Here is an 11,927-nt window from a genome sequence, read left to right as displayed (position 1 = left end):
TCCGCGTCCGTGGTTTAAAAAATAGCGTAATGTTAAAAGTAAAATTAAATCGTACCAAAAATAATTGTTAAGTCGTACTTGAACACATTCGGATTTTTTTGTTAAGTTGTTCTTGAAATCGGAAAGGTTTTTGTTAAGTCGTACCTAAAATTATTCGGATTTTGTTAAGTCATACCAGGAATATTCGATTTTTTTCGTCTTTTTTTTTTTATAGTTTCTCTTGTTATTGGTTTAAGAGCTCTGCTTCTTACAGGAACTTTCAGCTTTACTTCCGACATTAACGGAAGACCCACTCGTTGCTTTGCAACGAGCTTTGCTCTAGTTATTCTTTTTTTTCTTTTTCTGACTTTTTTGGAGCGCTATTTCTCAAAAACTATCCAACCGATTCGCACAAAATTTTCAGGACGGATAAAGCATGATCGGCGCTACATATTATAAATATTTTAAAGGATGATGTCACTTCCGGTTTCAGATATTGACGATTTTGTAAATTTTTAAGGGTCATTTTGTCCACGCATCTCCTCCGAAACTAATCAAGATAGAAGATTGAAATTTTCAGGGATTGTAGATGAATGTATGTAGATGTACCCCCATGCTTCCAATGATGAAAATTGCTCAAGGCCTCAAAGCTCGCCTGAACCTGAAAATTAGCACCAAATTTTTTCACGAAATTTTTGCACATTTTCTGTGATATCTTTTGATGTATAAAAAATTTGTTAAAACATATAATGCAAAAGTTGTTTCAAATTACACGGGCTTTCGTTTAATATCAAGAAAAAGGGGCTGGTTTCTCAAATTAGGGGCCAAGAGGGCTGTAAAGTCTTCTTACAATAACTCTTTACTGAATAATAATTTGTTATTAATTATAGAAGCAAAAATGTTCATTGTTGGGCTGTTTATCTATACAACAACATACTTAAGTCATATGTTACGTAATTAGGGATTTCAAGGGGCCAGAAATTCAAAAATTTGATCATTAATATCTGAAAAAGGAGAAATATTTTTAAAAGCAATGTAGAACAAAAGTTGCTCAAAATAATGTTTTGTACAGTATGCTACCTTAAATGTTTTTGTTTATGACCCCATTTAGGAGTTAAAGGGTCGGCCCCTAAAACACATTTGTACATATATCTCAAGAACGGTTAACATTTCTTGAACACTTGTAGAACAAAATATGTTTGTATTTGCAAGACCTTTCATTTGATATCAAAAAAAGGGGCTGGCCCCTCAAATTAGGGGCCAAGAGGGCACTAATGTCTTCTTACAATAACTCTTTACTGAACAATAATTTGTTATTAAATATAGAAGCAAAAATGTTGTTTGTACATCTGTTCATCTATACAGTACCATACCCAAGTCATAAATTATGTAATTAGGGGTTTCAAGGGGCTATAATTCAATATTTTGATCATTAATATCTGAAAAAGGAGAAATATTTTGAAAAGCAATGTAGTACAAAAGTGGTTAGAAATAATGTTTTTTACAATATGATACCAAATATTTTGTTGTTAGTGGCCCCGGTAAGGGGTTAAAGGGTCGGCCCCTAAAATACAGTTGTTTAGATATCTCGAGAACGGTTGACAATTCATGAACACTTCTAGAACAAAATATGTTTATATTAGCGAGACCTTTTTTTTGGATATCAAGAAAAAGGGGCTGACCCTTCAAATTAAGGGCCTGAAGGGCTACTAAGTCTTTTTATAATAGCTCTTTTCTGATCAATAATTTGATATAAATCATAAAGCAACAAAGGGGCTTTTATAAAGCTTAATTTCAACTGATATCCGTTTTAAAATTGGACGATGCATTACAGAGATATTGGGATTTAAAAATTGAGTTTTCCGGAAATTTTTATTCCACGTTCTTGGTTAAGGAAATAGTGTTGTGTTCAAAGATAAATTAACTCGTACCTAAAATAATTCGGAAATTGTTAATTCGTACTTAAACACAATCGGATTTTTTTTGTTAAGTCGTTCTTGAAATCAGAAAGGTTTTTGTTAAGTCGTATTTAAAATCATTCGTATTTTGTTAAGTCGTACCAGGACTAATTCGATTTTTTTCATCTTTTTATTTTAGTTTTTCTTACTATTGGTATAAGACCTCTGCTTCTTACAGGAACTTACAGCTTTACTTCCAACATTAACGGAAGACCCACTCGTTGCTTTGCAACGAGCTTTGCTCTAGTTAAGGTCTTCCGTTTCCAACGGAAGACCTTATTGTTATTGCTTTGTTTCTTTTTCCCTATTATTATTCTTGTTTTTTTTTCTTACGCATTTTTGTGCAGGCGATTTCTCGGAGATGGCTCAATCGATTTTCATGAATCTTTCAGATCCGATAGATATTTATTTGATCTAAATACATATTTTTTTATTTTGATGACGTCACTTCCGTTCTTGAGATAATGACGTTTTAGCGATTTTCAGAGGGTCTGCTTGTCCAGGGATCTCCTCCTAAACGGTAAAAGATATTGAGTTCAAACTTTCAGGGATTGTAGACAAGAGATTATAGATGTGCTATTTGGCATTCATATTTGTCATGCTCAAACGGCGTTAAAGCTCGCCTGGTCCCGAAAATTGAGACTAAAAAAACGTCGTAATTTTTCATGGTTTTCTTAGTTTATCTTTTTTCTGAAAAATATTTTGTTAACACATGTAAAGCAAAACAAGTTTATATTTACAAGACCTTTTATTTGATATGAAGAAAAAGGGGCTGGCCCCTCAAATTTGGGGACCAAATGGCTCTAAAGTCTTTCATCTGTAGCCCTTTCCTGAGGGATATTTTGTGAACGGTTATAGAAGCAAATATGTTGATTTTACAGTTATGTATCCAAGCAATGTAATGATTTTATCATGTGTTACGTAATTAGGGGTTTTTAGGGGCCAAAAGTCCAGAATTTTAATCACATTTATCTCCGAAAGGAAAAATATTTTAAAATGCAGTGTAGAAGGAAAGATGCTCAGAATGATGTATTAAATCATATGCAATTTTCAAAATTTCGTTTAACGGTCCCTATAAGGAGTTAAGGGATCGGCCCCTAAAATGTTATTTCCCATATATCTCAAGAACGGTAATGAATTTCTAAACAGTTGTTGAACAAAATGGGTTTGAATTTAAATGACCTTTTATTTGATAACAAGAAAAAGGGGCTGGCCCTTCAAATTAGGGGACCAAAGGGCTCTAAAGTCTTTCATCTGTAGCCCTTTACTGAGGGATATTTTGTGAACGGTTATAGTAGCAAATATGTTTATCTTACAGTTATGTATCCAAGCAATGTAATGATTTTATAATGTGTTACGTAATTAGGGGTTTTTAGGGGCCAAAATTCTAGAATGTTGATCACATTTCTCTCCGAAAGGAAAAATATTTTGAAATGCAGTGTAGAAGAAAAGATGCTCAGAATGATGTATTAAATCATATGCAATTTTCAAAATTTCATTTAACGGCCCCTATAAGGAGTTAAGGGATCGGCCCCTAAAATATTTTTTCCGATATATCTCAAGAACGGTAACGAATTTCTAAACAGTTGTTGAACAAAATGGGTTTGGATTTAAATGACCTTTTATTTGATAACAAGAAAAAGGGGCTGGCCCTTCAAATTAGGGGACCAAAGGGCTCTGAAGTTTTTTATATGTAGCCCTTTACTGAGGGATATTTTGTGAACAGTTATAGAAGCAAATATGTTTATCTTACAGTTATGTATCCAAGCAATGTAATGATTTTATAATGTGTTACATAATAAGGGGTTTTTAGGGGCCAAAATTATAGAATTTTGATCACCAATATCTCAGAAAGGAAAAATATTTTGAAATGCAGTGTAGAAGAAAAGATACTCAGACTGATGTACTAAATAATATGCAATTTTCAAAATTTCTTTTAACGGCCCCTATAAGGAGTTAAGGAATCAGCCCCTTAAACGTTCTTTCCCATATATCTCAAGAACGGTAACGAATTTCTAAACAGTTGTTGAACAAAATGTGTTGAGATTTAAATGACCTTTTATTTGATATAAAAAGGGGCTGACCCCTAAAATTAGGGAACTAAAGGGCTCAAAAATTTTCATCTGTAGCTCTTTACTGAGGGAAATTTAATGAAAGGCTATATAGCAGCAAATATGTTTGTCTTACAGTTATGTATCCAAGTAATTATGATTTATTCATGTGTTATGGAATAAGGATTTTTTGGGGTCGAGAGTCCATAAACTATGACCACCTATATCTCAAAAAGGAATATATTTTGAAATTCAGGGTAGAAGAAAAAATGCTCAAAATGATGTACTTTACAAAATGCAACATTCAAAATTTGGTTCAGCGGCTCCAAAAAGGAGGTAAGGGACTGGCCCCTAAAACTTTTATTCTCAGATATCTCAAGAACGGTGACGAATTTATAAACACTTGTTGAACAAAGCTTTTATCCCTAAAACAAAATTGTATCTGACCCTTAGAATGTAGACCCCGTTTTTCTATTCTAAATCATGTTTAGCTGTTAATTGAAAAAATATGTTTAATATCAAAAGACATTTTATTTGATATTAAGGAAAAGGGGCTAGTCCCTCAATTTAGGGGCTGAGAGGGATCTAATTAATTTACAAGAGCGTTCGTTTGATATTTTGAACAAAGGGCTGGTCTCTCAAATTAAGGGATGAGAACCCAGATAGCATGACTTTGTTGGGCCAACATTGGCTGTAGGTTGTAAGGTTGGCGTTGGCTTAACAACGTTGGGCCAACATTGGGCCAATGTACACTTGACACATCTAACTTGAGTGTCAATGTTAGTTGGGAAGACAGCGTTGGGCCAACATTGGGCCAATGTACACTTGACACATCTAACTTGAGTGCCAATGTTACATGTAGTTGGGAACACAACGTTGGGCCAACATTGGGCCAATGTACACTTGACACAACTAACTTGAGTGTCAATGTTAGTTGGGAAGACAGCGTTGGGCCAACATTGGACCAATGTACACTTGACACAACTAACTTCAGAGTCAATGTTAGTTGGGAACACAACTTTGGGCCAACATATTGGGTCAATGTTGTAAATTTACAATCAATGCCAGTTGAGACATGATAGCGGCCCAACAACGATCCAACGTCTGTTAATTACATTTTTTATTTCCTGATTAGTTTGTTGGTCGATTAAATTTATCAAAACACGCATTATAAACTTTTCAACAGTGGTTTTATGTTTATACATGTCTTTTTATTATTTCTTTTTACCATGTTTTGAGATAGAATCATTACTTAAAGCTAACAATACAGTCAATAGTTACATATACATACTCTCATGTTAAAATATGCAAGTCTAATTTTTATTCTTTTAAAGAAGCTTAAAATTGTGAAAACCCAAAATTAAAATGAAGATATTCTGCAAATATATTCAGCTGCATAATTGTTCTAAAGTGTAGAATTTAAGTTGCCGATCCTGAGATAAGAGATAGCACATTCACTGACCAAGCAATTAAGACAGAGTTTTCTCAGCGTGAGGCTGGCCAGTTTCCATGGTTATTGTGATATCTGATCTGTTGGGATGGCCAAACCTGCTCCCATTTAGCATTTTGTAGGACAGATCTAAACAGTCTGCTCAATGTATAGCCACAGTCAAGCGAATAAAACAGAAATGTAAGTATTATATTTATCTCAAATAACTGCAGATATTTATTAAGCCAATTTCATTAACGTCTCAATAAATATTTCTTTCATTTTTTGAATATTTGTATTTTTTTTAAAGGGAATATGTGCAAGCTGCCCCCTTCCAGTCGGACGAACTTTCAACTGACTTTGAAATTTGATGTTTTTGAAAACCAGTGTTTTATTTGGATGACTATGAACAGATGAAGACATAAATGAAGCAAAACAAACAGAAGAGAGTGAATTATTACTTTATTCTATTTTGGAGTAACTAAGTTTAAAAAGTGTGGATAAAGATTTACCCTGTGAACATATGCTAGCTAAATAACGAACGGCCGTCATTTAATTTCAAGGATTATTTTTTATCATGGTTTGTGCACTCTGGATTCAAAATAAATCCATCATTTAAATTGTGATATATTGTTGCATTTGTATTGTTGCACCTATATTGGAACAACATTGACCCAACATTGTGCCAGTGTTGGTCATATGTTACATATCTTGGCCCACCGTTGGGCCACTGTTGGTTATATGTTACGTACATTGGCCCACTGTTGGTTATATGTTACGTACATTAGCCCACCGTTGGGCCAGTGTTGGTCATATGTTACATACCTTGGCCCACCGTTGGGCCAGTGTTGGTCATATGTTACGTACGTTGGCCCACTGTTGGGCCAATATCAGAAGATGACAAATATGGCATTGTGCCGATGTCGGCCCAACATGTTGGGCCAATGTTGGGCCGATTAGCAAAATTACATTGGGCCAACATCATTTGCCAACATTGGGCCAATGTAACTGGTTTTGTTGGGCCAACGTTGGCCCAACAAAGTCATGCTATCTGGGAAGGATCTGAAGTCTTTCTTTCATAGCAATTTACTGAGAAATATTTTGTAATATATTATAGAATCGAAAACGTTCATTTTTCATTTTTTTCACTATATATTTTCCAAAAAAATCATGCGTTAAGTAATTAGGGGTTTTAAGGGTTTAGCTGTCCAAAACTTTGATCACTTATATCTCTAAAGGGATACATTTTTGAACAGCAATATAGAATAAAAGATGCTTAGAGTGTTGTTCTTAACATTATTGACAACAGCTGAACAACGTGCCTGATATCGTGTGTATCAGACAGTAATATAATGATAAATTTTCATTTTGAACGAGTACATGAAAAACGCACGTCATACGAAAATATTTTCGAACGAGTTAACAAATTACATAAATATGATGTCATGATCTATTATTAGAACAACTTAGCGTGGATTGGAAGAAACTACGCAGATCAAAACATTGGCAGATTTCTCGACGTTAGAAAATATATGTACCAGAGTTTATTAGATATTTAAGCATCACAAGAAGCAGAGGAATTGACCAAAGCTGTTGATTATTTAATTGATCGGTATACCTCTGGCACAGTGCACATTGTAAGTTTAAGCAATTGAAATTAGCGAAGTATGTATGCGCCATTAGTGGCATTGCAGCCACATTGATAATGGTAACGTTTTCATCTTAGAGACTTTGTTGTTTATGTAATATTCTTTTTTGTCTTGTAAGTTTTATACAAGTCATATACAATTAATTACAAACAAGTTCAACTGTTCAGTGTGAGATCGCGATTTTCTTGAGTCGATCTTCTTCCTTTTGATGTGTACATGTTTAGGGTTCATCGCTTAGTCATTTAATGTTCTCTAATGTCGAGGCACTGAGCCTTAGTAACAGTCACACTGGTGGTAATGTGTTAGACAAGCGAATCATAGAAGGAAAGAAGGATCCTTGAAACTGTTAAATATCTCTGTTCCATAATGAAAGGGTAGTCAAAATAAAAGACCAGGATGGACGGTATCAGGAGAAAACGTACCCAAGAGAAAACGTACCCAGGAGAAAACGTACCCAATTCCTAGGGTAATTAGAACATACCCGGAATATTTTTCTCGTGGAGAAAATGTACCCTATAAAATAATAAACATAAAGTTAATATTTTTAATAACTAATTTACTGCATAAATATAGAGGAATATATGAATTTGATAGATATCTGAATTACATAATAATTCTTATATATGTATCGGTTGAGTATTTAAAGGATTTGGACACGTCAATTAGTTTTTAATTCTACTTTAATGAATAAATATAGAGGAATATACAATTTTTACAAATAATATCTTTAAAATAATATAGATCCTATTATGGTTTTCTTATATTTATTGATTAAATATCTAAAGGACTTGGACATGATTTGTCAATGAGCTAAAAAAAAATCAACTTTATTTCATAAATATTTTTTCATAGTTGATAAATTTTCCATGTTTGTTATAAGTATTCTGTTTCGTATTAGTAATTTTAATGTAATTAGACCTTTGAGACTTTCAAAGTTGTGTCAATTCAAGGGACATTTTAACAATGAAAATAAAAACAACTATGCATATAAATGATTCATCTATCGAGAGAAAAAACACGCTCTCGACTTTTCGAGATACTCATAATAAAGTTCTCAAAATTATATTGCAATCAAAACTATTGTGTCGATCTATATTTTTTAAGGATTTCATTTATATCAATTGATTAATTGCTGATATTTAAACAGCTCAGGCATAGTCTGTGCATTTATATATAACACAATTATTGTCTAATTAAATGATGTACGTTATTATATGAAAAGAAAAGGAACAATTAAATTATACAAATATTTATTGCATAATTTATTTTATTGTATCCCATAATATCTATTAAAACTGTTATGATTTTTATAGGGTACGTTTTCTCCAAGAGAAATCATAACTGGGTACATTCTCTCTTGGAGAAAATGTACCCTAGGAATTGGGTATGTTTTCTCCTGGGTACGTTTTCTCTTGGGTACGTTTTCTCCAGCATTCGGATTGACGACTTTAGGACTCAGTAAATCTTTGACCAGTTATAGGTACCCTTTACACAATTTCATTGGAAAAAATGTTATAATACTCTTTATATCCATGTAGTGTTCATTGCCATTTGGCAGACATTTGTCCCCACTTCCCTTATAATCCAAATTTTCTGTTTTGATGTTTTTTTAAAATGCTTTCTGAATAGATTTTAAATGATGCCTGACAAATCAAGTATTACATGAAAAGGGATAACAGGTTATTGGTACAAATCAATCTGTACTAATCTATTCCATCCAAAACATCAACACAGCCATTATCACTTGTCAAGTTCACACTGCAAAACTTTTTATCACCTGGTTTTAGAGTTATCAACTTTTAAAAAAAAACCTGTATCCATTATCTGGTTTTTAGTGCTACTTCGGTGTCTTTTTACCCAAATGAACTCAAAGATGATAAAGAAATTAATTTTTTATTATTCATTGGATTTGGCTTTGGAAAAAAATTTAAACAGAAATTAATCCACACAATTTAGCAAGTAAAAATGACAATTGTTTCAAAATTAGGGGTGCTTGTTAGGAACATTTACTTGCTTAGATGGTTATATAACTTTGCTAATGAATCACAGAGGTAAATTAAGATGCACAGAGTGATCATAGTTATTTTAAATTCTTTGGCAGGTTTAAGATTTGACGACAACTCAAGTTGTGTTATTAGGTCTTGGGGCTAGTTACAAAATGAAATTTGTTCATACGTAGTCAGACTTTTACTGTTTAATACAACAATAATAATGTGTGGGTAAACAAGAGTCTCTGAGATAGCTTCAGATACAGAGCTTGATCACCATTGTCTTGATGCTGGAGCATGTGTAAGTTTTTCGAGCTGTTAATCATTTTAATATAGGTTTGATTGTGGAAAAAATTTGGTAATCTTTTTAAATTCATGGTTCATTTAACTTTAAATTTGAGACATGGGTACCTCCAAATACAGGGCCTTATCTATGGGTGCTAAGAAAGTCCCACCTTACCCATATTTTCTTGATAGACGTGATTGTTGATATATATTATCATTATTTTTATGATATTTAGTGTTAGGAAATTATATTTTATCATATGATATTGTAAAATATTGGAGTATTATATCATTGGGTTTTGTACCCAAATTAGAACTTGTAATTTTGTTATCAGAACTTAAATGTTTGGTTTTATATTCATTATTTGCCATTAAGGTATACAAAGACAGCTGTAAGATACAAAAGTTACATAGTTTGAAGTTGACCTAATATAGCTTATTAATGGTTAGTAAATTCCATATGGAACTTGAGCTCAGCTCTAGTCTCATATGGAATTTACTGACCATATAAAGCTCCTTTCAGACTACCGTCAATTTTCCCACTTGGTGACAGTCTGTGTTCGTCAGCAGCTTGCTAAATCCAGGCGCCTGTCGCTTCGCCAGCATCAAAGACTTGCCACCAAAACCCCCACTCAGTATGATTACATTAGAACTGGCTGGGTCGCTTTGCGTGCATCAAAGAAATTCTGCTATCTTAATGATTATGAAGAAGGACTTTTTAGTATTGATTCAAATAGATATATCTATACTACTATATTAAAATAATAGACTCGAATTTTTGGGCTTTAATACCAAGAAATCAGAAGAGTACTGTCTTTTGTTTTATATATTTAAATTTGTTTTTATTTTTTCTTAATCAAGCTTCGCTAATTAATAATCAACGAAAATTTCTTTTAAAAATCCGGAAATCATCTTGATTTTTTGGATTTTACAATCTTTCGCATGCGCATTTTATAAGCTAAATCACGGGAGGCTCTTTAGTTTATGTTTCCACAATATCACATTTGGATAGATAAATTCGGGAATGATATTACAAATACGTGTAAATTTTCAGTGTTTTGTCATATATTCTGTTCATCAAAGGAAATCGAAAGATTACCCTAACTCAGTGCATTTCATATGAAAAATCCTGAGAGTTCCGAATGTCAACATGATGTGTAAATTCGAAGCGAGTAAAAAACGTTGGTGAAAAAGTATTAAATTTGTAAATGAAAGGTATTTACAGCCTCAACATGGTTTGTTATGAATAATTTGGCTATCAATTTCAATGCATTAATTTTCTCCAGAGCAATTCTGCACTATTTACGGGTATATGGGAGGCATTTTAACTGTAGTGAAGACCTGTCCCAAGACACAGTTAGATTATTCTAACTTAGCAGAGTGTAGTGAAATGAATAGCATTATTGTAGGCTTATAGCTTGGTTATGTAAATGTCAATAAATGTGGTGTATCGATGTACCTATTTCGTAAATGTCTGATATCACATGCAATGTCAACCCGTGCACGCACAGGTCAAAGTCTAGTATAGATAATGCATGCAAGCATATATACATGCGTTAACTGAGAAATGTTGTCTGTATTTTGATTTCTTGTTTCAGTTACTTTCAAGTACGTAGTTCACTAACCTGTATGAGGTTCAGGGGTAAACCCAGAGATGTCAATACTTAATAGTGCATTCTAATGAGCTCAATAGCTTGCTTCTATAATTACGGAAAATTATTCAGCTTGCTATGAAAAGAGAAAAATGTGAATTTGAAAAAAAAAAATCTAGCTCCATCGTCACCAAAATCTTAAAATCACTCAACTCATTCCCCAACTTGAATTCCTATTAGATCACCTGAGCTGAAAGCTCAACTGAGCTTTTCTGATCACTTCTTGTCTGGCATCCATCTGTCTGTCCATCGGTCTGTAAACTTTTCACATTTTCAACTTCTTCTTCAGAACCACTGCACCAATTTCAACTAAACTTGGCACAAAGCATCATTTGGTAAAAGGATTCAATTTTGTTAAAATGAAGGGCCATGCTCTCTTTCAAACCATTTAGTCAGAAAAGCTGAGACTTGTGTGGAAGCATCCTCAGATAGTGTAGATTCAAGTTTGTTCAAATCATGGTTCCCGGGGGGGGTAAGGTGGAGCCACAATGGGGGGGGGTCAAAGTTTTATATAGAATATATATAGAGTAAATAAAAGTAGAGAATATATAGAGTAAAAATTTAAAAAAAATTTTCTCAGAAAGCTGAAATTTGTGTTGAAGCATTCCTATGTAATGTAGATACATATTAGTGAAAATCATGACTCTGAGGGTAGGGTGGAGCCACAATGGGGGGTCGTACTTTTACATAGGAATATATAGTGTAAATCTTTTAAAATCTACTTCTCAGAAACTTATAAATCAGCCATGAAAGCTAAAACGTGTGAAAGCATTCTCTGGTAGGATAGATTCAAATTTGTTCAAATCATGGTCCCGGAGGAGGGGGGGAGGTGCAAAAATTTACATAGGATTATAAGCAGAAAAAAATTTAAATAATCTTTTTCTAAAAACCATATTCCCAGAAAAGCTGTGAATTCACTGCAAGCAACCACATATA

The 11,927-nt window shown here is 33.3% G+C and overlaps 1 long non-coding RNA gene across 1 annotated transcript; it reads left to right on the top strand.

Annotated features, from left to right (window-relative positions):
• Positions 1-5,286: 5,286 nt before the first annotated feature.
• Positions 5,287-6,041, top strand: LOC128161313 (uncharacterized). The gene is made up of 2 exons (XR_008240351.1): positions 5,287-5,618; positions 5,728-6,041. It is a non-coding gene; the product is annotated as an uncharacterized LOC128161313 (long non-coding RNA).
• Positions 6,042-11,927: the final 5,886 nt, after the last annotated feature.

This window comes from Crassostrea angulata, chromosome 8, assembly GCF_025612915.1.
Source record: "Crassostrea angulata isolate pt1a10 chromosome 8, ASM2561291v2, whole genome shotgun sequence".
Taxonomy (NCBI): domain Eukaryota; kingdom Metazoa; phylum Mollusca; class Bivalvia; order Ostreida; family Ostreidae; genus Magallana; species Magallana angulata.
This window is presented reverse-complemented; position numbering and strand designations above follow the sequence as displayed.